This window comes from Chenopodium album, chromosome 17 (assembly GCF_948465745.1).
Source record: "Chenopodium album chromosome 17, dcCheAlbu1.1, whole genome shotgun sequence".
NCBI lineage: Eukaryota > Viridiplantae > Streptophyta > Magnoliopsida > Caryophyllales > Amaranthaceae > Chenopodium > Chenopodium album.
This window is the reverse complement of record NC_137850.1, coordinates 29,045,235-29,070,146: the sequence shown is the minus strand read 5'-3', so window position 1 is coordinate 29,070,146 and position 24,912 is coordinate 29,045,235. Positions and strand designations below refer to the sequence as shown.

General features: G+C 37.8%; 1 pseudogene; it reads right to left on the bottom strand.

Annotated features, from left to right (window-relative positions):
* Nucleotides 1–5,687: 5,687 nt before the first annotated feature.
* On the bottom strand, nt 5,688–5,785 carry LOC145590325 (small nucleolar RNA R71; annotated as a pseudogene).
* Nucleotides 5,786–24,912: the final 19,127 nt, after the last annotated feature.

Sequence of the window (24,912 nt, the reverse complement as noted above, 5' to 3'; positions counted from 1 at the left end):
ACTCCGCTAGGGAGGATTCTTGGTTATTTATCGATTTGAGTGATCGGTATTTAATTAAGATGAGTGGATGAGACTTGAAAGATTCTTAAAATGTATTCCTGTGATTAAATTGGCATTTTTTGCATTTTTCATAGACGTTTTAACATCGTATTTTAGGTTCGCCCGTACAACAAATTGGATAACCTGATCACGATCGAAGAAAACGAGGAACTGCTTGAATTTTACAAGCACCGTGTAACGGCAGAGGCGTCTTGACACGGTACAGCACACCGTCACGTGGTGTACTGTACCGTGTACCGTGACACGGTGCCCGCAAAATACTTTCAATAATTCTGCTCTCTTTCTCGTTATTAACTTCCTTCAATTTTTCTGAAAAAACGTGTGTGTTCAACAAACGTCTTAGCCCCGGGGAATTTAAGCTCTATCAACCCAAAAATGCTCATGGCAATAAGGGTTCATCCAGCGAGATATTAAATTCACCCAAACCATGGAGTCGAATCCGATTTAATCACAAACTTGCAAAGCCGCCCCTTAGCATACACCCTCATGGGAGGCTGCCTTGCTAACGCATCCAAACTCTTAACCATGGTACCTTTTGACACCAAAAGCTTGACCATAGTCGAACATAGAACTTACCTTAGGTTGCGAACTCTTCTTTACATTTTTGTGCCTACGTCCCTATGTGTGTATACTTGATGTTTTGATCCTAACATTAACGATCTTTCTTTGTCTATGGTGGTTTATTTTATGACAAACGAATACCAATGGACCAAACTCACTTAGTAATTAGAGCAAACTCTAAAATTGACAAAAACTAGAAAAATGCACAAAACAGAACCTGGAGCTGATTACCGCGCCACGGCAGTAACGCCGCGTCACGGCAGTCAGCATCGTTTCACAGTAAAAAGCACCGCACAAAGGTGTAACTTTCCGTGTCACGGCAGTAGTGCCGTGTCACAGTGCCCAGGGTTTAGTCCAGTTAGCTCATTTTTTAGTCTTCCGTGTTAATTGAGTCATTGCGTTAGTCATTTTGGTTACTATTTACATGTCTAGCCATGCGATCATACCACGAGTCTTATAAATTCACTTAGTCGCTCACGAGTCAAGTATAGCCACACACGTTCTTCATTTTTTGACTCGAGTCGTGCACCATGTCGTTTATGATCGTATAGTCGTAAACTAGGTTCATGCATCTCTTTTTTTTCCGTCACAAAAATGAGTGGAGTTTGTCTTACCTGTTTTCAAATGTCTATCTTTCCTATTCCTTTCCCGATTTCAATAAATGCGTTAAACTATTAATTTAATTTATTTTATTTCACAATACTTTGGTCAAGGACCAGGGGTAGATTGGTGCGGTTCGATTCATTACCGCAACAACCTCTTACTCCTAAGAGGCGTTCAAAGAAAACTTCGCCATCTCTACATCACTTATCACCTTCAAAGTACTTTCATTTTGTTCCAATGGCCACAAAGGAAGATATTGACAACATCAACAAATTCATCGAGGCACTGCCTGCTATGATGCAAACCCTTACTACAAAGGTCACCACCATGGAGAAAAATAATGTCACTGCGGCCGCGATGGACAAAATCAAGGAGCAAGTGAGTCAGATCTCTGAGGATTTCACCTATGTGGATCATCCTTTCACTTCTTTGGCTGTCAAGGACAAACTCCCTAAGAAGTTTTCCACGGCTGAAATTCCAAAGTTTAAGCCTACTAACAATCCAATATTCCATTTGAAGGCCTTCTCTGCAACCATGGCTCTCAAAGGATTGGACATATCACTCTTTCCTACGGTGTTCCCTCTCTCCTTAGAGCATGCTTCTCAGCAATGGTTTAATTCTTTAGATGCCAAGCACATTGCAACTTGGCAAGATGTCACCGAAAGTTTCATGAATCGTTACAAGTGTAACATTTAGGCCAGAACTTCTGAACGTGAACTCTCCATTCTCAAATAGAAAGAGAATGAAGGCTTCATTGCATATCTGAATAGGTGGAGGAAAACAGCTGCACTCTTGGTAGATCCCCCCAAAGAAAAAGAGATGATTCGCCTCATCATCCAAAATCTGACTCACAAGTACAGGTAACATCTCAAATTTCTCCCATTGAACACTTTTGAAGCTGTATATGATATCGACATCAATATCGAAGATGAGCTAATAAATACTACTGTTAGTAATAATAATAACACTTGGAAAAACAAGAAGAATGAACTTCCTTTTTCTTCGTCTTCTAAGCCCAAAAATACTACCAACAATATCAACCAAGTGGATCTCAATGAAGTTTTAGCTCTTGACGCTCCTCGTCAAAAGAAAAAAAGAACTTACGCTCCTTTGGGAATGACGTATGACACTGCCTTTGATCGCCTTTACAGCCAAGGTGTGATTACACCTATTGGGCCATTTCCAAAACCAAAACCTGAACAAAGGAGTGCTAGGTGGGACCCCAATGCTCACTGTAAGTGCCATCAAGAAAGGGGTCACTCTACCGAGCAATGTTAGAATCTAAAGGACGCTATTCGAGATCTAGTTGATGCAAATAAACTTCATTTCCCTCCAGGAAGTAACAAGTAATAAAGACAAGTCGCACGACAGTACATCGTGCAAGATTTCATGATTTTTGTTTCTGATTATTTGTTTCCATTCCCCTCTTTATGTCTAGCATAGGTTTTTGTTTTAATTCCCGGACTCTATTGTGTTTACATGTTCAGTTTATAAACCCTTTCATCAATAAAATGAGCATTCTTTTCCTTTACATCTCGATCATTTTTGCAAAGCAAAAAAAAAAAAAAAAAAAAAAAAAAAAAAAAAAAGTTTTGTTGAACCAAACACAAGGTACACCAATGAGTTGAGGCAACCTTTTACAACCCATTATTTCTCCTTTAACCATTCCAACACATATTCCACTTCTTCATTAACCACCTTGAACCTCAACTAACGTTTGACCTTCATTTCTTCAGCTCACATTCACCTAACCCTGGGATGGGAAGATGAGCAATTCAATTTGACAAGAAGAAAATTCATGCGATTCATTTCGTTTTGCTCAACGAGGAAGTTCAAAACTTTTTCCCTTTTTCATGTCTTTTCTTTTAGGGAAGTTCAAAAAAAATTTCAATATTTTCTCGGCGTGGAAGTATAAAACTTCATCGACTTTTTTATCTGTTTCTTTTGTGGAAGTTCAAAAACTTTTTCAAATTTTTTTATCAAGAGAAGTTCGAACACTCTCACTTCATTTTTCATGTCTTTCTTTTTTAGGAGAAAGTCGGTACCCTCCACTCATGACAAAAAATGACGGAAACTTTTGCTTTTACATTTTCATTGGCTTATGTTTGCACACACACTCAATCTTAGTTTTACTTGTTATTTCCATCTGATAAGTGTCATTTATGGCACTCATTTAGCCTCTTTTAGGATGGATTTTAATCGCTTTTATATCTCTTTTATCTCTTTTTCTTTAATTTTACTTGTTATTTCTCTAGTTTGTGTTTTCCTTAGTTTTTTTTTTCTCATTTTCTTGCATTTCTTAGTTTATTTTGCCTTTTCTCTTTAATTTGTTTGCTTCTCTTTGAATTCAAGAAATTGGTGATGTTCAAGGATCTCAATGGTTTTTTCTCGGGATTTGTAAGGCTCGAGATGCAAATCGGTCTCTCCCTTTGAAGCTCAAATGTTAAGGAGTGCAAAATCCAAGTCTTCTAGGCCGCGCTTTCAAGCTGCGTGGGCATTAAAAATGGTGTTAAACCCACCGTGGAGGCCTTTGGAAATTTCCACCCCCAACATGTATCAAGAGGAGTACACGGAAGCATCAACAGACGCACGAGAAGTCCGCCCCTACTCCCAGGCGCGAGCGCGCACGAAGGTGGCGCGAGCGCGCAGGGCCTATGCGCGGCCACGCAAGTGGGAGGTGCGGCTTCGCAGCTCCTCTCCCCCTGTTCCATACCTAATTCATTGCAGCCGCGCATTTCGAGGAGAGGGCGTGCCTATTGGGGTTCTTTTTGGACGTCTCACTAACTTCTCCTTTGTTAGTTTTATTATATATAGAATTTCTTCCTTTTTAGAGAGAGAATTAGACTAGAATTTGTTTTAGAAGGGAAGTTTTAGAGAGAGAAGCTCAAGATTTTGGGAAACTTTGTTATTAGATTCTAGAGAGAGAAACTTGGTAATTGATGATTGCTACATTTTTATCTTCATTCACTTTGATTTTTATCAAAGTTTTGTAAGAATTATTTTCTCTTTTAATGTAACTTTAGTGTTTGATTTTTGATATATTGTTGAATTTCTATAGTTTGTTTGATTTAATTGTTGATATTTGGATTGCAATGTTGATGATGAAATTGATGATTAGTTTAGTTATGCTTTTCAATTTTACAATGTTTAGTAAGTAGTTCCTTTACTAGGCATGTGGTGAAGCATGTATGAATGATAAGCTATACCTAATTTGGGGGAATTGATTGATTGGATAATGTGAATAAATTTGTTAATGGAATTTGTGCATCTGTTTGATTTGATGAGGAGTAGTAACCTTGATTATCAAGCTAGGTTGCATAATAGTTTTCAATGACACGATACATTGATTTGGAAGCTATTATAATCGATTGATCTTGTTTTGCGATTTTCCTTTGAAGTCATTCGTAGAGACATCTAGCTTGACCCTAGGAAATGGCTCTTTAAGTGATTTTGATTGCAAATACCATTTTCCCTCGCATTGCTTGATTGATCAATTTCCCGACAAATTAGCAAGTTTATCGTGAATGCATGTGGATCCTAAATCCCTAGTACTTTGATATTGATTTCTATTGTTAGCTTTGATTGTGTTGATTTGCTAGTTTAGACAAAACCAATTGCTTAAGATTTGGGAATAGCTTAACTAGATACTTTAGCTTATACCTCATTCCCTTGAGTTCGACCCGGACTTACCCCTATACTTAGGGTTGGGTTTGGCTAGAATTTGGTTTGATTGGGGGATTCTTAGAACTCAATGACCTAGGTTTTTCTCCCGTCGTAAATGGCACCGTTGCCGGGCAATGGCATGGTTATTTGCTATTGTTGAATGAGTCTATTTCATTTTATTTGAAAAATACAAAAAGATTTTCCTTCTTTTAGGCTACATTTGTAGCCGTACTATTATATTTTCCTTTCAGATTTGTATGTGTAGGGCACGAGATCGAAATTTAGTGTCATTTGATCAAGAAATTGAGAGGACCATAACAAGGATAAGGGTTGCTAATCGTTTCTCAAGATCAAGTCCCTCAAGAGAGGAAGACCATCAAGAAGAAGAAGAAGAAGAACAAGAAAGCATGGGTGCTAATCCGAGAGCAGCATTGAAGGAGTTGGGAACTCCGGGAGCTTATAGGTTTGAAAGCGAAATTGCTCCTCCCACAACACCGGCGAATGACTTTGAGATAAGACCGGCGATGATTACATTAATAGAGAGGCGTCAATTTAATGGAGCCAAATATAAGAGTCCCCTTAACCATATTAAGGAGTTTGAGAAGTATTGCAATATCATCAAGGTGAATGGGGTTATTCAAGAGTTCATTCGACTTAAACTTTTCCCTTTTTCTCTTATTGGACGTGCTCTAGAGTGGTTGGACAAAGAGGTTAAGCCAAACTCTTTGAGGACATGGGATGAAGTGACTAAGGAGTTTCTATCTCGGTTCTACCCACAAAAAAAGACGGCCGAAGCAAGAGCTCTCATTCAAAGCTTCAAGCAAAAGCCCAATGAAAGTCTTTATGAGGCATGGGAGTGGTATAAGGAATACCAAAGAGAGTGCCCACATCATGGGATTCCAACCTATCAAATCATCCAAATCTTCTATGGAGGTCCAAGCCCTCAAGGAAAATCTTGCTTAGATGTTGGTTCCAAAGGCCTTATCATGAACAAAACGGAGGATGAGGTGGTGGACTTAATTGAAGATGTGGTAAGGTATCACAGGGATTAGCAAGAAGGTGAGAGAGAGTCGACAAGCAAGAGTGGTTCTACGGTGTATTCAATCAACCATCTTAATGCCATCAACAATTTTTCCTCACAAATTTCAAACTTGGGAATGGAGATGACCTCGATCAAAGCAAGGCTTGAGAGTGCTTCGTCACAAGCACCAATTCTTCCCTCCCACAATAAGGGGAGAGGTACATCTTCTAACTCAACTCCTCCTTCTACTTCAAACAATACGCCAAATGGATGTTTGTTTTGTGATGTATGTGGATCATATGACCATGATCCTTCTAATTGTCCACATGCTTTTGATAATTGTGATGATGTTGATAATAATGAATGTGAACAAGTGAACTTTGTTTTAAACAATAACAATGGGAAAAGATTTTATGGACAAAGGAATTTTGGGAATAGAAATTCTCACTAACAAGGGAATTTTGATAATTATAACCAAAATGGTGGTTATAGGAATCAAGGAAATCAAAATTTCCGAGGCAACTATAACAATTAAGGCTATAATAATCAAAGTCAAGGTCAAGGGTGTGGAAACCAAAGTCAAAACCAAGGCTATGGTAACCATCACCAAAACAATGGCCAAAATCAAAATTGGGGTAATGGGAGCAACCAAAATCGGGGTAATTTTCAAAACAACAATTAAAGGGGACCCCCACCCGGATTTGCTCCAAGAACTCAAGGTAATTGTGACAATTCCTATGCCCAACCTTCATCTTCTAGGACTACTTTTGAAGAAATCATTGAGAACCAAACCAAGATTTTAAACACTTACATGTCGGTGAGTGACAAGAAGTTAAATGAGATGATGACACACAACAAAATGCTTGAAACACAAATCACCCAATTATCAAATACCTTGAAGGAGAGTGTGAATGCTAGACCTATTTCTTTACCCTCTCATGGAGTTGATCCTAAGAAACCGGTGTATTTTATCACCATCAGGAGTGGTAAAGTGCTTGAAGATGGTGTTTCTCGGGAGAGTAAGGAGGGTGAAAAGGTGAGTGATTCATGGGAAAAGAAAGAGCTTGATGTGTCAAGGAAGGTGAGTCAAGATATCAAAAAGGAAGAGAAAATTGATGAAAAATTGCACGAGTATGTGATCAAACCCAAACTTCCATATCCCCAAAAGTTTTTGAGAAACAAGATTGATGAGCAATTTGGGAGATTTCTTGATATGCTTAATGAAATTCATCTTTCCATCCCTTTTACAGAAGCTATAACACAAATGCCAAGATATTGTAAATTCCTTAAGAAAATTTTGAGTGGCAAGAGAGAGTGTAATGAGGTTGACTCGATAAAGGTTGGGGAGTGTTGTAGTGCTTTGATTCACAATGACTTACCCTAAAAGATGAATGATCTGGGTAATTTTTCAATCCCTTGCAAGATTGATGGAAAATTGTTTAAAACGCTCTTTGTGATCTCGGTGCTAGTGTTAGCATAATGCCTTATTCGGTTTTTAAGAAGCTTAGGCTAGGTGAACTTCTCCCAACCAACATGACCTTATAATTGGCTGACTATTCTATTAAGTTTTCTAAGGGAAGAGTTGAGGATGTCCCCCTCAAGATAGGTGAATTTACAATTCCTGTTGACTTCATTGTGCATAAAATAGCGGAAGATGACAATATACCTATCATCTTAGGGAGACCATTCTTAGCTACTTCGGGTGCTTTGATTGATGTGAAAGGTGGCCTTATTACTTTGCTTGTTTGTAACAATAAGGCGAGTTTTGAAGGCAATGCATGAATCTTTGTCTTTTATGAAAGGAATTATGTGTATCAATTCACCTCGTTCCAATGATAATGTATGCATTTTTGTATCTTCTACTAACGATGTTCTTGATGTTTGTGATGATGTTCCTTTAAGTATTGAAAGCAAGACGGTTATAAGTGAAGATAACATGGAGTCCTCAAAGCTTGTGGATAAGGATGTGATTAATATACCTTCATGGTTTGAGCTCTATCCGAGAGAGGATGAGGTTGACTCCAAATGTGTTGATGGTGCGAAGCCGTCCACTACAAGGAGCAAGAAGACAAAGATGAAAAATAAAGCTTTCATGAAGAAGAAAATTAAGTTGAAACAAAGCAAACTTAATTCAGAATTTTCAAAACAAGAGAATACATCCAACAAGGAAGTGGAATTGCCAAAGAATGACATGAAGTTTGTTTCCTCTACCTCTTTGGACAAAGTGATTTTCTTTGACCGTCCGTGATTTGGAGGAAGGGTCGAGCATGGGACCTTAAGTAAGCGCTACCCAGGAAGCAACTCGGTTTTCTAACCTTTTTCTTTTGATTTTATCTTTATTAGTTTTCTTTTAATTGCTTTTCTTTTTTTCACTTGTTTTGTGTTCGGATTTATAGGTTATTTTCATGGGAATCAGATCCCTCAAACGAGCATGAGCATAATGGGAAGGAGTTTTGTGATAAAAGATGAGAGTATGCTCAATTTTCATAAATTTCGAGTTAAAAAGGTAAGGTAATCAAGGAGATAAGTTTGGAATAAATTGTCCTTAAATGAGAAAGGGAATTAGTGCTTGGTGGGTTCATTATGGTGCTCTTATTAATTTGGGATGTTGAACCCACTGCCAATGCGTTTTAAAACTGATGTCTTTAGTAGGTTCAATAATCCTGGGATGATAAAAATGCATAGAGCCCATAGTCGAACGCACCAAGAAAAGAAGCAAAGAAAAGAAGAGAAATAGCAGGGGCGCGTGCGCGCAGCCGAGCAGCGCGGGCGCGCAGTAGCCCAGCCAAGGCTATTTCTTCTTCCTTTCTTCTTTATTTTCCTTATTTCCCTCTTAACCTCACCCTCGTTTGCACCATTTCCTCTCTACCCACGAAACCCTAACCTCCATACTTCAATTTCATCACTCAAATCCTCATAATTCCTCACAAAATCATCAAATTCCTACTCAAATTTCATCAATTTCACCAAAATTCATACTACTTTCCTCCATTTCATCTTCTCCGTTCTCTTTTCTCCATTAAAGAGCAAATTGGGGATTTTCGTTTTGGTGGATTTTAGAGCTCGAAAGTTAGTCAAATTTTCTCCTTGTATGGTATAATCATCTTCTCTACCTTTGTTTTGCATTATTACATCAATTTGTAGTAAGAATTTGATTATTCATACTTGTGAATAGTAGTAGTATTGATTTTGTTGAATATGATGATTGTTTAGATAATTGGGATGCTTATATTTGTTGTTTGTTGATTGAAATTTCCTCACATTGTATTGTTGTTGATTGTATAGCATGATTGTAAAATTTGGTGGCTCTTTAAAGAAAATTGAAATTTGGAATTGTTGGTAATAAGTTGGTGATAGAGTGGTGGTTTGCTTGAGTTAAGTGGTGTGGTAGTGTTGTGGTTGAATTGTGATTGTGGAGGATAGTGGAGTTTGTGATTGAATTTTTGTTGTGATCTTTGTGAAGCAAATATGTAAAAAATCATGAAAGCCCTCACCTCCAAAAAGAGAAAAACTCAAGTAACAATTTAAGAACCCTTACCAAAAAATTCACCCTCTTCTCAAACACAACCGAAAAATGATCCTCTACCATTGCCAAAAACACGATTTGCTAATCCAAACCACAAACCACTTTTTGCTGACTTTAAAAAACGAACCATAAATCCCTCACGACATTATCATCGAGAGAGTATGATCAAATTGGGGATCGATGAGGACTTATGGGTTTTGTTTGATAACCTTCGGTTAGGTAGCTTTGTTAACACATGCTACCGAACCTACCTTGAGCCTACTAGAGAGTTTCTTGCTTCATTAACTTCCTCTCCGGTTGGTGACAAGGATTTCCAAATTTCTTTTCAACTCTTCAACGTTGTGAGGACTATGTCTTTGGCCGAATTTAATGCGGCCCTTGATTTCAATCCGGGAGCGGATATTCTCTGTCCCGAGCATGAGTTCTTTGATGGGTTTTCCTAAAATGCATGGTGGCATGATATCTCGGGATTGAATGATTTGATTGCTCGCTACTCTCTAGCAAGTGATATATTCCAACCATGCCTTCGTGTTCTTCATCGGCTCTTGGGTTACTCGGTCTTCCCAAAGCAAGACTTGGGAAAGATGTCGAAGGCCAACTTAGTGGTTCTTTGGATTGCAACTAGAGATGAGTTACGAGGAAGGGTTCAATTTGGGCACATTTTCTTGAAGAATTGCATGGACATGCATGGTAAGAAGTCAGAAGACATTCAATGTGGTAGCATGGTGACTAGATTAGCTAACAAGCTTGGTTTTGCTCAATACCTCCCTTCTTGTTCCGGTGTGCGAAGCCAACACTCTCTACCTTGACATTCTCAGCTCAAGCAAGTTTAATTCTTAGCAAAGAACAATAATGACGAGGTATTTGATTGGTTGAAGAGGAATGCGCATCATTGCTATCTTCCTAACCCCTCTTTGACCTCCCTTCACCGGCATGTTCCAAATGTGTGGTTTTTGCCCCAAAGCAATCGTCTCTCCGGTGATGATGATGATGACATGGAAGACGTCCTCAGTGAAGAACAACAATACCAATAAAATCAACAACAACGTCAACAACAACAACAACAACAAGAACCTCAAGAACCTCAACATCAACAACAACAACAACAACATCAATTCTCTGACCCCAACATGGAAGCTTTGAGTGCCCAAATGAAGGGCATGCAAATTCGAATGGAGGGGATGTATGATCAAGACTTCAAGGCAATCTACAACCCCAAATGAGAGGCATCTCCGAAATGCAACAAGGTATGTTCATCCAACAACAAAAACTTTATGATGTTAGTGTTAACCGTGGGAAAATCACCCTCGCGGTTAACTACCCTTATTTTCCTCAACTCGGTCCCGTGCCGTCTAGAGGGGGTGATGGGAGGCCTACCTACCCATATTGGCAAGGACCTCAAGGGTCCAACACCAAGATTCGCACCTTCCCGGATGAGCACGTTAACTATGATTACCATGTGCCCGATAGGAGCGACTATAGGGGGGATCCTAACTACCCCTATGTCAATCTCACCCATCCTTTTCCACTAGAGTTTCCCGAGAAATTCACTCCCTTAGCCCCTTAGAAACAAGATAATTTTAGAGGCCACTATGGTTGGCCACCCGGCTATACCGGGGGATGGGATCCTTATGGTCCCCCATCCGGGTTCTCCTATGATAGGGAGGATAGTGATGATGATGTCGAGCCTAGTGGTAACTAGTTCCTCCTCCTTGTGCTTTGTCCTCCATCCCTTTTTATTATGTGATATTTTGTTTTGTATTAATGGGATGTTGAGATGTATTTTTGTTTAGCTTGGGGGAAAATTATTCTTATGGAATGAGCTCGATGGCTAATTTTGTTGTTGTTGGATCTCCTTGATTTTTAGTGCCTTGATGCTTTGTGATTGCTTGTCTTGATCTATGATTGATGTTGTTGGGTGTTGTTGTTTTCAATGAGTATCTCATGCCTTTTCTTGTTTATTATCTTTTGATGATGATGTTGAGATGATTTCTCTTTGATGATGAGTTGATGATGAGTTTGCTACTTTTATCCAAATCCCTACATCCAAAACCCGTGAATCCAAATCCCTTTAATCCAAATGATTGTAGCTTTAGTGTATAGTTGATTTTGCTATTTTGTTGGTTTGTTTTGATTTTGCTATTTTGTAGATTAGTTTGATTTTGTTACTTTGTCTTTTTATTTTGATTTTGCTTTCTTATTATTTTGTTTTGAAGTTACTAAACTTTTTCTCAGTATATATTTCCATTTTCTCTTTTTCATTCTCACTTGATTTTAACAATTCATGCTAATGCTTGATTGGAGCTTCATGGAGGTGGTATTTTATTTACCCCGCTTTTCTTAGCTTAGCTTGGATAACTCGGTGAGATCTTTCTTAATTCTCTATTTTCTTTCTTTTCTTTCATTGTTTGCATAGAATAGGATTAGCTTATGAAGAGTACAAGAGTTGAATAGTTCAAGGATGTTTGCTTTGTAACACCGTAGGTGTTTGGGGTCATTGGCGATATTGTCGAATGACCGCTTGTATGACCATTGGGATTTATATGAAATGCATGCATCTTTTCACTTCTCTTTTTCTTTTTCGTTTCTTTTCCTTTTCTTCTCTTTTCTATTTTCCTTTTTCTTTTCATTCTTTTCAAAATGTAAAAACACAAAAACATGATTTTAAGGCTTTCTTTTCGTTTTCTGCTCATGTTATGCTTATGTTTTGGACATTATATCATCCGACCTCTTGCTTTTAAATGAATGGTTTTCTATGTGGTATCGGTGTACACGGTTTGAGAGTATGTTTGGTTGATTCTAGGATAGATATACTAAGGTAGTGTCTTTAGAATTTTTAGGACCTTGAAGCCGGATTCTAACTGTTTGTGGTAAGTAGGAGTTGCTCTCTTTGGTGAATTTGAAATTAATAGTGAGCTATTGCTACAATCATGTGAGGTTTCATTCTTTTCTAGCCTTCTACATATTTTTCTTGAGCACTACATAGATCCTTGACTATTGTATGCTTTATTTAGAACTTGACTCTTGTCTCCCAAGATTGCGACCGAGCCATTTAGGAAGGACAAAGGCATCTTTTCGGGGTGGTGATTTTTCCTTTTCTAGAATAGTTTTTTATTTCTTTATTTTGGGTTTTCATTTGCCTACTTGCTAACCATTTGAGCCATAAACCTTCTTTTCAAGCCGTATCTTTAGATTTTGAGCCTTTTATTTCATTATTGTTTCATTTCTTGGTTTTTGGGAAGCAATTGTTCATTATTGTTGGAGTTTGTGGTGGATGAGTTTGAATATTGGTTCTTATGATGTAAGCAAGTTTGTTTTGTGTATATTTTGTGAATAAAGGAAAATGCCAAGTTGAAAAAGCTACGATAGTTAAAAGAGGCGAGGACATCGCAATAAAGTAAAAAAATTTGAAAAATGAAAAAATGAGAAAAAGCAAAGCAAATTCAAATGCTTTGGCAAAAGTGAAAAAATTGTAAAAAATCAAAAAGTTCAAAAATATTTTGATAAAAGTATATTTCTCCCTATTTTAAGCATTGAGGACAATGCTTCATTTTAGCTTGGGGGGAAGCATTCTTATGCTTTTTGTATATATGTTTGTGATTTTGGCTTTGAATAAGCTCGGGGGTGTTGGTATTTTTGTGTGGTGATTACTTGATTATGGTATTGAGGATTGATCACCCTTTGCTTCACAATTTAGGTATACCACCAAATTTAAAATTTTAGCCTACCTTCACCTTTCTCGCCCTTACATTACAACCCTTTTCAAGACCTTTTGACCTTTTTGGTTGAGTCACAAGTCGGTGGAGGGATATGTGAGTCAAGCCTATGGAGCGGTGTGCATAGTCAAGATTTCGAGTAGCCCTAAAACCTCTTTCTTTTCCGGTTCCTTCGAGGAATCATTGAGATGCTCAGTAGGCTAGTTGGGATAACATGGTAAGATTGATTAGGATGAAGGTGAATCGTGTTTTATTAGTTCTCTATGCTTAGCATATTCTATGTTTTAATCAACCTTAGATATCTTAGAACGTGTACCCTTATTGTATAGAAAGTTGTTTATTCACTTGCATTTGATCATTTGTAAAAGTCCATTTCAAAAGCTATTTGTTTGAACTTTTCTTTTTTGATTTTATTTTCTTTTTATTAATTTGCTTCATTTTTACCTTAAAGAATTATAGGTCAAACTCTTTGGATACCCTTACGAGACCTCACTCGTCCTCATGGCGACTTTGGGGTTTAAAGGGCTTGTTGTAGCTAAAAACAACCCTGATTCCTACGAAAGTGAGTTTTAGTGTATATTCTTATCTCTTTCTTTCCTTTTTTTTTGTTTGAATAAGTTTTTCATCCTTTTCTACTTGCTTTTGTTTTGCTCGAGGACGAGAAAAAGTCTAGATCAGGGGAATTTTATGAGTGTCATTTATGGCACTCATTTAGCCTCTTTTAGGATGGATTTTACTCGCTTTTATAGCTCCTTTATCTCTTTTTTTAGTTTTACTTGTTATTTCTCTAATTTGTGTTTTCCTTAGTTTTTTTCCCATTTTATTGCATTTCATAGTTTATTTTGCCTTTTCTCCTTTATTTGTTTTCTTCTCTTTGATTTCAGGAGATTAGTGATGTTCAAGGAGCTCAATGGCTTTTTCTCGGGATTTGTAAGGCTCAAGATGCAAGCCGGTCTCTCCCTTTAAAGCTCAAAAGTTAAGGAGTGCAAAATTCAAGACTTCTAAGCCATGCTCTCAAGCTACGTGGGCATTAAAAATGGTGTTGAACCCACCGTGGAGGCCTTTGGAAACTGCCACCCCCAACACGTATCAAGTGGAGCTCACGGAAGCATCAACAGACGCACGAGAAGTCCTCCCCTGCTCCCAGGCGCGGGCGCACACAAAGGTAGCGCGGGCACGCAGAGCCTTTGCACAGCCACGCAGGTGGGAGTTGTGGTCGCACAGCTCTTTTCCCCCCGTTCCGTACCCAATCATTGCGGCCGCGCATTTCAAGGAGAAGGCGCGCCTATTGGGGTTCTTTTTGGACATCTAACTAACTTCTCCTTTGTTAGCTTTACTATATATAGAATTTCTTCCTTTTAAGAGAGAGAATTAGACTAGAATTCGTTTTAGAAGGGAAATTTTAGAGTGAAGCTTAAGATTTTGGGAAACTTTGTTCTTAGATTCTAGAGAGAGAAACTTAGTAATTGATGATTGCTACATTTAGATCGTCGGTCACTTTGATTTTGATCAAAGTTTTGTAAGAATTCTTTTCTCTTTTAATGTAATTTTAGTGTTTGATTCTTGATATATTGTCGAATTTCTATAGTTTGTTTGATGTCACTCATTTAATGAGTATTTAGGTTGTTTTTACCTTCTTTTCATAGCTTTCTTTCTGAATAAATGCTTAGTTGTATGCTTTTTCTCTTTATTTTACCTTTTCTCTCTTATTTTGTGTTTTTATGGTTTTTCTAGTGTTTTCTCCTTTATTTGCTCTCTTTTCGTGTTTATAGGTATTGTAAAAGGTTTGGGTCTTGATATTGGTGGCGAACTAAGTTGGAAGATGCATTTGGAGCAAACTTATAGCATTGGGAAAGCTCAAAATGCAAGGAAGTGGATGGTCCAGGTTCTAGCTCCTGCGCTCTCAAGTCGTGCTCTCATGAAAGATGGTGTTGAACCCACCATAAAGGCCCTTGGAAACTGCCACCCCCAATGTTCATCAAGTGGAGCTCACGAAGACCCATTTGCAAGTGCACGAGGCATCGAAGAAGTCGAAGAAACCCTGAAGAGCGCGGGCGCGCAACCCACGCCCGCGGGGCGCGCAACCCACGCCCGCGGGGCGCGCAACCCACGCCCGCGGGGCGCGCAACCCACGCCCGCGGGGCGCGCACCCCTGCCCGCGCAGGCGCTCCACCCTGTTTCTAGCATCGCTCGATTTGGTTTCCATGCCTTTTATAAATACTTTTCTTAACCCGATTTTTGTAAGAAGTTTTAGACATAATTTTGATCATAATTTTAGCTTAGTTGAGAGTTTCTCTCTCTAGTTTTAGGGTTAGTATAGGAGTAGATTTAGAGAGAGAAAGTGAGAGATTTTAATGGCGATTTGAGAGATTGATGATACAAGGGTGACAATTGTGTTGAAGATCTTTTCTATCTCATCTTATTGCTTTGTTTAGATTCATGTTTGTTAGATTTGGTTTTGATGATTGATCTTGATTAGTGTAATTGTTCTTCATATTTTGTTGATTCTTGATTTCTTTAGTTGCTTGTTGATTAGATAATGATTCTTCAGTAGTTGTTTGGCTAGGGATTGGGTAAAACTTGTATGATTGATTGATTGTGATTAATTTGGGAATTTTGTTGATTGATTGTTGAGATTAAAGTGATTGATGTAAGTTTGGATGTGTGTAATTTGATTAGGCCTTGAGAATTATGCTAGATTGCATTGTGATTTCTAATGATACGACACATTGATTTAGGAATTGCAATTATCGATTGGTTTGGATTGTGATTCTCTTAGTTTGTTATTCGTAGAGACCACTAGCTTAACGATTAGGAGATAGCTCTTTTATTCCAATTAATAGCTCTTATCATTAGTCTTCACAACCTTTGATTGGCATGATTTTCCCAAGTTGTTGCAATTGTCATGATTACTTGTTGATCCCCATTCCCTAGTGTTTTATTTGTTTCGTTGTTTGTTTTATTAGTTGTCTACTGACCTTTTCACCCTTGACTTCGACCTAGCTTAGGCGCCCAATTAAAAGCACTTGAACATAACCATTCCTTTGGGTTAGACGCTTGACTGACCTATATACTAGTATTTAGGTTTGTTAAGTGATTATAAATTTTGTTTGGCTTAAGGAGGATTAGTCAACGACCTAGTTTTCCCCTTGTCAAAACTATACACACACAATCACAAGTTATACAGATTTCATGTCATGTCATGTCAAGTCAAGCTTGGTTAAGTCAGTTGGTCAAGTTAATCACAGGCTATACGAGTCCATTGGCAAATTTTATTTTGCAGGTCTCAGTTATAACCCACGTTCAGGGATAAGCGAACCTTTACAGCCCACGTTCGGGGACAAGAGAACCATCTACGGCCCACGTTCGAGGATAAGTGACCACTACTAGAATGGTCAAATTGCGATCGTTTTTTACGACCGTCATTAAAGCGGTTGCAAAATATTAAATTTGCGACCGATTTTTATGCGGTCGCAATTTTACGACCGTTTTCAAAGCGGTCGCAGATTTGCAACCATTCTGCGACCGACTTTGGGCTATTAAACTGTCGCAAAGCTATTTAAATATTATTTTTAAAAAAAAATGTGTGCAAAATAATTCTAAATAAAAATAAATATGTTGCGACTGCTTTTAAAAAAAAATAGGGTATAAAACGGCACCCAATACACCCTAAACCTAATATTTCATCTCATCATTCACCGCTTCCTCTTGTTTCTTTGTCTCCCCTCTTTCCTTTATCTCTCTTCTCAAGCATGTCTTCCCTTCTTCTCTTTCCTCTATTCTCTTCTCACGCATCTCACTCCTCATCTCTCTTCTTCACTCCTCTTTCTACTCTTCTCACGCATCTCTTCTTCCCAAATTCCTTCATTTTTCCAAACAAATGATGTTATTTGGTTTCTACAACTAAGACCATTATATTTCCCTCTTCTCACGCATCCCCATACTCCATTTTCATTGTTTTTGTTCGGATTTCGGTCTAACGGTTTGAGCAACAAACAATTTTTAGTGTTTTTGGTCAAATTCAACCATAAAAATTCCAGATCTGGAGTTTTCATGGGTCGAATTTGACAATATATACATAAAGAGGATGAATTATTTAATAAGGTATGTTGGTTTTTTCTAAAAAATTTGTTTGTTTTTTTTCGATTGTTATTGTTCAAATTTTTGTGTTGATATTCATACGAGTTTTTTTTTTCGATATTTGGGTTTGATTTTTGTTGTATTTCATAAGAATTTTTGTTTGATTTTTGTTATTTTATGTTATGGTGTTTGTTAATATACGATTTTTTGTTCCTTTTTTTATTTTTTCTGATTTTTGGGTTTGAATTTTTGTTAATTGTGGGTTTGATTTTTGTTCATTTTGGATGTTATTTTCGTTTTGGCTGGATTTGAGTTCAATTTATGTTAATTTTGATTTTGGGTTTGATTTTTGTAGTTTGTTTTTGGTGGGTAATTTTTGTGGATTTATATTTGTGGGGTTTTTTATTTGCTAGTTGTGTGGGTTTTTTTTTTGTTAATTTTGATTTCCATTTTAAATTTTATTTGGTTTCATTTTTGTGGATTGAATTTTCGATCCGGTTTTTTGGGTTATGCTGGGCGGTGGTGGTGGGTAGAGATGGTTTAGCGTGGGGTGGTGGTGGTAGGTAGAGATGGTTTAGCGTGGGGTGGTGGTGGTAGGTAGAGGTGGCTAGCGTGGGCGGTGGTTAGTTGGGGTGGTAGTTTACAGTGTGAATGTATGTAGACTGAGTTTCGGTGGTGGGTACAAGTGGTTTAGTGGTGCTGCTGGATTTCGTCTATTTCTGGGTTTTTTATTTTATTTTTGAATACATTTAGCGACCGCCTATAGCCGTCGCAAATAGGCATATTTGCGACCGCTACTTTACTGATCGCAAATAACTATATTTGCGACCGTTTTAGAACCAGTCGTTGAAAATAGTGAAAACGGTCGCAATATTTTTTGCGACCGCCAACCAGTCGTAATTTTTTTTTTATAACCAAGGAAATAACGACCACCGCTTTACGACCATTGACGGTCGCAATTATTTTCAATGACCGTTTTTGCTATTTTTAGCGACCGTTTGCGGAGGTCGCAAAATCCTTTATTTTTAGGTGTGGATCCATTTACAGCCCACGTTTAGGGATAATCGAACCATCATCATCAACAAATACTCAATGGTCATCATTCAATAGGCTGCTCGAGGCGGAGTAGCTCACGATAGCTTTTCCTGAGGCGAGGAATTTATCTTCATCCAATAGGCTACTCGAGGTAGAGTGGCTCACGATAGCTTCAACCTGAGGCGAGTTAGTTATCTCTATTCAATAGGATGCTCGAGGCAGAGTGGCTCACGATAGCTTTTCCTGAGGCGAGGAAGTTATCTTCATTCAATAGGCTGCTCGAGGAGGAGTAGCTCATGATAGCTTTTCCTAAGGCGAGGAAGTTATCTTCAATCAGATAAGTTTTTCACCAGGTGTAGAAAATTTTTGGTCATTGGCACCTCTCAAGGCAAAGAAGTCAACAATTATTACAGCGTTCCAAAAGCGTGGAATAATCATCTAATAGCGTTCTAGAGGCGTGGAATCATCATCTAACAGCGTTCCAGAGGCGTGGAATCATTATTTAACAAAATTCGCAAGGCGGAGAAAAATCATCATCTAACAGCGTTCTAGAGGCGTGGAACCATTATCTAACAGCATTCCCAAGGCGGGGAAAATCATTATCTTACAGCGTTCTAAAGGCGTGGAATCATCATCTAACAACTATCCCGAGGCGGGGAAAAATCATCATCTGACAGCATTCTAGAGGCATGCAATCATCATTCCTAAGGCGGGGAAAAATATCACAACAGTCTTCATCCGGTGGATTACTTAAGGCGTAGAAAACTACCAAACATGTTTGCCACCGATACACTGGTGTTAGATACGCATTCTATTCCTTTACTATTTTATCTGTGGAGCTAACATTTTACTACAGGTATCGGCGTATAAAGAGTGATTTAGGATCACAGAACGTCTTAAATCATCTTCGTCCCAATCGACTACTTTGACTATCTTTTTCAAAACTGACGTTTCTACAAACTCAGTCAAAGTGGGGGCTTCTGTAGACACCTAAAATGTCTCCCCAAAACCAAACCCGATGATGAACAACCTTTCACCGCCATTATTGGTCGGGTTGAGTGTTTAATCTTAGAGTGCTTAAATCCATATTCAATCCCAATACATTTCAAAAACTAACCCTATTCCTAGCCCATTTCCTCAAACCATCACTTATTTTCCTTTTTTTGTGCCTTTAAACCCTTAAAATCATTCATTTCGTGTCCATTTTATAAAACGTTTAGACCAGTTTATTTTGGTTCATAAATCTGATAGGAATGGTGTCCTTCAAACAAGTGTATTATTCCAATAGAGAGTTCAAAATTATTAGAAAGCTAATTATTCAGTGACGTCAAGTGATCAAAATGCCTAGTTGGAGGCCGCTTCCGATCAGTAATATTAATGTATAATTAATATTACAGCTAAATCTTGACAGAACCCTTTGGGTCACACCCAAGCAACTAATAATCCGATACGACGAATTAATCCGAAAGGAATTAATGAGTAACTCGAGTATTATGAACAAAGACGTCGGATTCTGAGCTTAGAGCGTCTGAACCGAGTCTTAAAAGTCGAGCCAAAATTTAGGAATTGGCGAGACGGAAAATGCTTCAAGTAACAAGTAAAAAAACTAGCCACGCGAAATGCTAGGGAAGTGCGCCAAATAGAAGCACGCCACGTGGCAGCGCACATGGCGGTGCACATGGCAGCACTCCATGTGGCAGCGTGCCAACACGCCACGTTGGCAGCGCGCCACGTGGACAGCATGCCACGTTGGCAGCGCCATGGGGCAGTGCGCCTCGTTGCAACTCCATGTGGCAATGAGCCGCGGACCCGAGTGACAGGTCATGGACGCGGGCTGAAGGGTGGCGGGCAAACCAAACCCATCTTGGGCCTCAAGGTTGGGTGCCACATAGTTAGCTCACAATGGATGTGAGTTACCTTGGGGAGCAAGTGAGGAAGTGGTCCTCACCTAACCATGTGACACTTGTTACTTAGTAATTCCTTGGTTTATTTAATTAGGAATTGATTCAACATTCTTTCCATGTGGGATCTTTTTCAGAAAAAGTCTCACGTTGAAAGATGAGAGGAAGTCACAAGGAAGCACTCCTTATAAATAGCCAATGCATACCTTGGGATTGTTCACTTGAGTATCAATTAGGCATCTCCACTTGAGAGAAAACCTATAAGCTCATTAGTTACTCCAATAGTCTTTTTGGTCGGACTTGGCTAACCTCCAACTAGTAGACCGGTTGGGTCGAGTTGTGGGTGGATTTCGTTGGAGGTCCTTACCATTTGTTTCTAGTAGACCGGTCAGGTCGAGTTGTGGATTGCGAAAAAGCCAAATTCTGCCCAGAAATGCCTGTTTCAAGGGTTTTTTCGTTTTGACGAAAAATTTTAAATCTTTTAAACCTTGTTTCTTAATGGCATATTAATTATGATTATGCATTTGGTTCTTTCCTTTATGATTCTGCAATTTTAGACAACTTTTGAGCATAATTACTTGGTAATTGGTGCTTAATAGTTGGCTTAACACATAATTGCAAATAAATTGCTTTAAGTGTGAAAAGTTTGTATCTTGAGGCTCTTAAATACTAAAGATTCAATCTTTAATTATTTTAAGTGATAGAAACTTTGCTTTACTAAATTCCATGTATGTTAATTGAAATTTTTTTATTTAATCATTATTAAGTTGATTGGAACTATAAAGTTTCAAACTTGTGATAGAATTTTCATTAATCTTCATATTGGAAGATATAATTTTTCAAGGATTCACAAGTTAAAGTTGAAATCCTTATTTGAATATTTATGTTCATAATTCCAACTCCCTTTTATTTTTGTCAAATCTCATGATTAATTTATGTTGGTTAAATTAATAGTGAGAGTAGCCCTTCATTTTGTTGCATCAAGTTAAACCAAATTTTATTTAAAGAATGGTTCTTGGAATTAATTTGGTTTGTGCCCTTAAACTGAATTTAATTAAGTTGGACTTGTTTTATTTTCATTTTGCTCAAATGTTGATTCTAAAATCAATTTAGAATTAATTTTATGTCACACAAAAATCGGGACAAAAACTCGAAAAGCACGAGCATGCAAATCGAGGCACAATAGCCACGAGCAAGCCTTCGGCCAGCTGGGTTGCTTACACAACCCGCATGTGGCTGTCAAAGCTGCTAGTTGGTGTGTTGATATGCGAGTATGTGCGTGTGTGCGAGTAGTTGGTACGTTGCTTGATGCGTGAAGGCAAGGGCCTTTTGGGGAGCTGCGGCTTGTGGCTGCCAGACAGCACAAGCCCAGTAGCAAGGGTTGTGCGGGCAGCAGCCACGCATCATGCCGAGGCTCGGTGCCTAGCAACACAAGCCTCGTAGCTTGGTGCTAGGCGCACGAGCTTGATGGGGCTATGTGTTTTGCACATTTTTGCCGATTTTAATTATTTTATTTATGTTTATTTAATTTAATTAAATTTTGGGAGGCTAGGCCTCGGTTTTGAGCGGCACTTGCAAAATTTTTAATTTGGCAAAATATTGGGTATACCGGCTTAATTAATTGGATTAATTAAGTTGGATGCGGAATTTAATGGGAGCTTCAATTTTCTAATTGTGCTTAATAACATAATCGGTTAAACAACTTTGACTAGTTTTAATTAGGCGCGTTAATCGGATTAACCACCTAAGTTAGTTACTAGTTTACGCGTGTTTAGGCATTGTTATTTGTTTTATCGTTGTAAAATGCATGGGCCATTCACATATAGTGAATGGAATGTATTTTTCTGTCACAAGTTTTATAAAAAGGCAACTAGTTGGGCCCGATTAGGATAGAAAATACGGACAGCGTTCCATCATGTATTTATGTAAATCTAATTACGGTCTGCGAACCGTTGCGTATTTTTGTACCTTAATATTTAGATTAGTCCTAGTGGTAGATACTAGTAGTTGCATAATTTTGGTTATGTCTTGAAGACGGAGGTTCTTGGAAGACAAAGACATGAAGTTGCAAATCAAGACCCTTGAAGACTAGAAGACTCAAGGGGTCATGCTAGCTGCCAAAATACATCATTTACTTATGTTTTCGATATATATTTATGCTTATATATATGAATGGTATATTAGATGCATGTCTAGGATTTTGAATGTTGTGATGATTAATTAAGTTCACTTAAATCAACCAACATAGAAACCCTAGGTCCCTAAAATATTGAGTAAAACTTGCCATTCCAAAACAGCACTTACCGACCTAATGAGAGTAGTGATGGGCTACACCAAAGCGAGGCATCACTATTATTCCTAAGAACGTAAGGTATGTTGATGGGTTTGCCAAAGCAAGACATCACATACATGTTGGTTTTGGCTAGACTTAACAATATGAGTGATGGAGTCCTAACATGTCATGGCAAAGGAGATAAATTGTTGAGAGAGCATTAGATGCGACGATTTATCTAATTAAGAGTGGCTTGGAGCCAGTGTTAAGACAAGCCAAAGCATTCTTAATCACTCATTGATTCTTTGGATCTTGGAATCTCCTTATTCTCTCCAAATGGGGACAAGTTTAATGCATGGATAAGATGCTTAATAAGATTGAAAATTTGCATGAATACTTTTAAATTTCAAACTTATTATGTTATTTTCTTGATAAATGGTTATACTTTGCACTTATATTTGTATAATTCCAAATCAAACTATATTGTTTTCAATGATTGGTAAAGGAAATCTTGGAGAATAGTTCTCAAAGAAAGGAAAGGCATTTTTAAAATACAATCCTCATAAATGACTTTTATAACTAAGTCCGTAAGGACGGTTGGACATCATGTATTCAAAATACTAGATAGTTTTGATAAACGTGAAGTATTGAGTCGCAAACTTAAATTGTCAATGCTTGACAACCAACATATATTTTCGCTTCATACACTAATGAGTACAACTCATTGATGTAGTAATTCTAGTACGAATTAAACAAAAAGATGGAACTTTGTTTTACGGCGCACTAGATGCTTAGTCATGCCTAACAAAGTATAAAAGTCAAAGATACATAAAGATTTGGTTCTTAAAGGTTATGAGATAATGTATAAGAAATATAGGAAACAAGGCACAAAGAAAAGGAATAAAATTCCATTTCTACTAAAGAGTTCATGTTATTATAGTTAACTTAGCAAGTCATTATCTTCACAAGTATCAGATATTGCTTGAGTGTTCCACTTTGAAAGTGACCTCAAACCATTGAAGTAAAGCTAATTTATTGACTTACAAGCTTAGAATTAAGCAAGAAGTGCTACACCAGTTGTAAGATCATATGCTGTATTTAAAGACCTTTTAAAAACTAAGGCTGGAACAAACAATGGTTATTATTATGTTCCATAATCAGCAAACAATCCGTTAACAAACGAAAAGACTCATATTCAATATAAAGAGCAATAATTGAGAATTTATTTTAATGGCATGGTTATCCAAGCCATGAGTCAAGAATGCTTGATTATAAACAAACATTTCTCTAACATGATAAACTCACAAAGTTCAAGTCATGGGCATGATTTGTGTTCCGAAAATCTTTAGCAATGTCACATCAACAAGAACATACTCAAGGCTATATAGGCTCTTGACAGTTGATCGATTCGGAATCGTTCTAAGACAAGCAAATCTTACTTGTTGAAACCGACAAAGTAAAGAGCTATTTTCTTAGTATAGACAATTAACTTCGAAAGATAAAGAGGATTCAATTACTTCAACGTTTCACGAAGAATTTGAAATAATCAGCTATATTCATCAAATGTGAATAAAACTTAACCTTGAGTAGCTCAAGAGTTAAATGAAGTACATAATTGACTTGGCAAGATATCAAAACGTCTAGATTAGATCGAGCGATGTTTTCTTGAGCTAAGCGTGACCATCTCAAATGAATGCAAATTTTCATAAATAACTCCGTAGAGATTATAGTATGTCTTCACGGAGACCTCGATGTCATTTGAAAATGACTCAAACGATGATAGATCACATCCGTTCCTATAAAGTTCTTAAAGATTTTCACAAATGACTAATGTTACACTAAATAAAATGTCAAAGCTAAAAAAGGACACCATATTCAGTTATGGATAGAATTAACTTCTAAATGTCTTTTCAAGTATATGTCTAAGGCTCTTAGCCTCAAAGGGAGCTCACTGGGTCAGTGGGAACTAAGTGGCTCAGTGGGAGCTCACCGGCTTAGCAAGACCTAGGTGGCTCAGTGGGAGCTTAATGGCTCAATAAAGGTTAAGATAGCTCAAGTGGGAGCTAACTGTTTGTTTCACTATGAACTTTTACCCAAAGACAATATACATGTCTCTTTGTAAGCATTCAAGTGAGACTACGAGCAGTACCTCCACAACCTAATTGAGAACATAATATTTTTTTCTCTACGTGGTGTGTTTCTGGAAAGTAACACATTTCCAAAATGACAACTGGGAGGAAAATGAACTCGATGACCATCAAGCTTAACAACAAACTAGAACTGAGAATCTCGGAAGACTCAAAAGGGCTTCATGAGAATGATTGATCAAGAATACTCAAAAAGACTTTACAAGTGCCTTAAAAAAGAATTCATTACTCACAAAACATCAGAAATGATGGAGTAAGATCAACATAATCAAAGGGCTTTGAAAGCGCCTTGAAACTTAATGTTTGATGCAATTACCCTGTATAGGT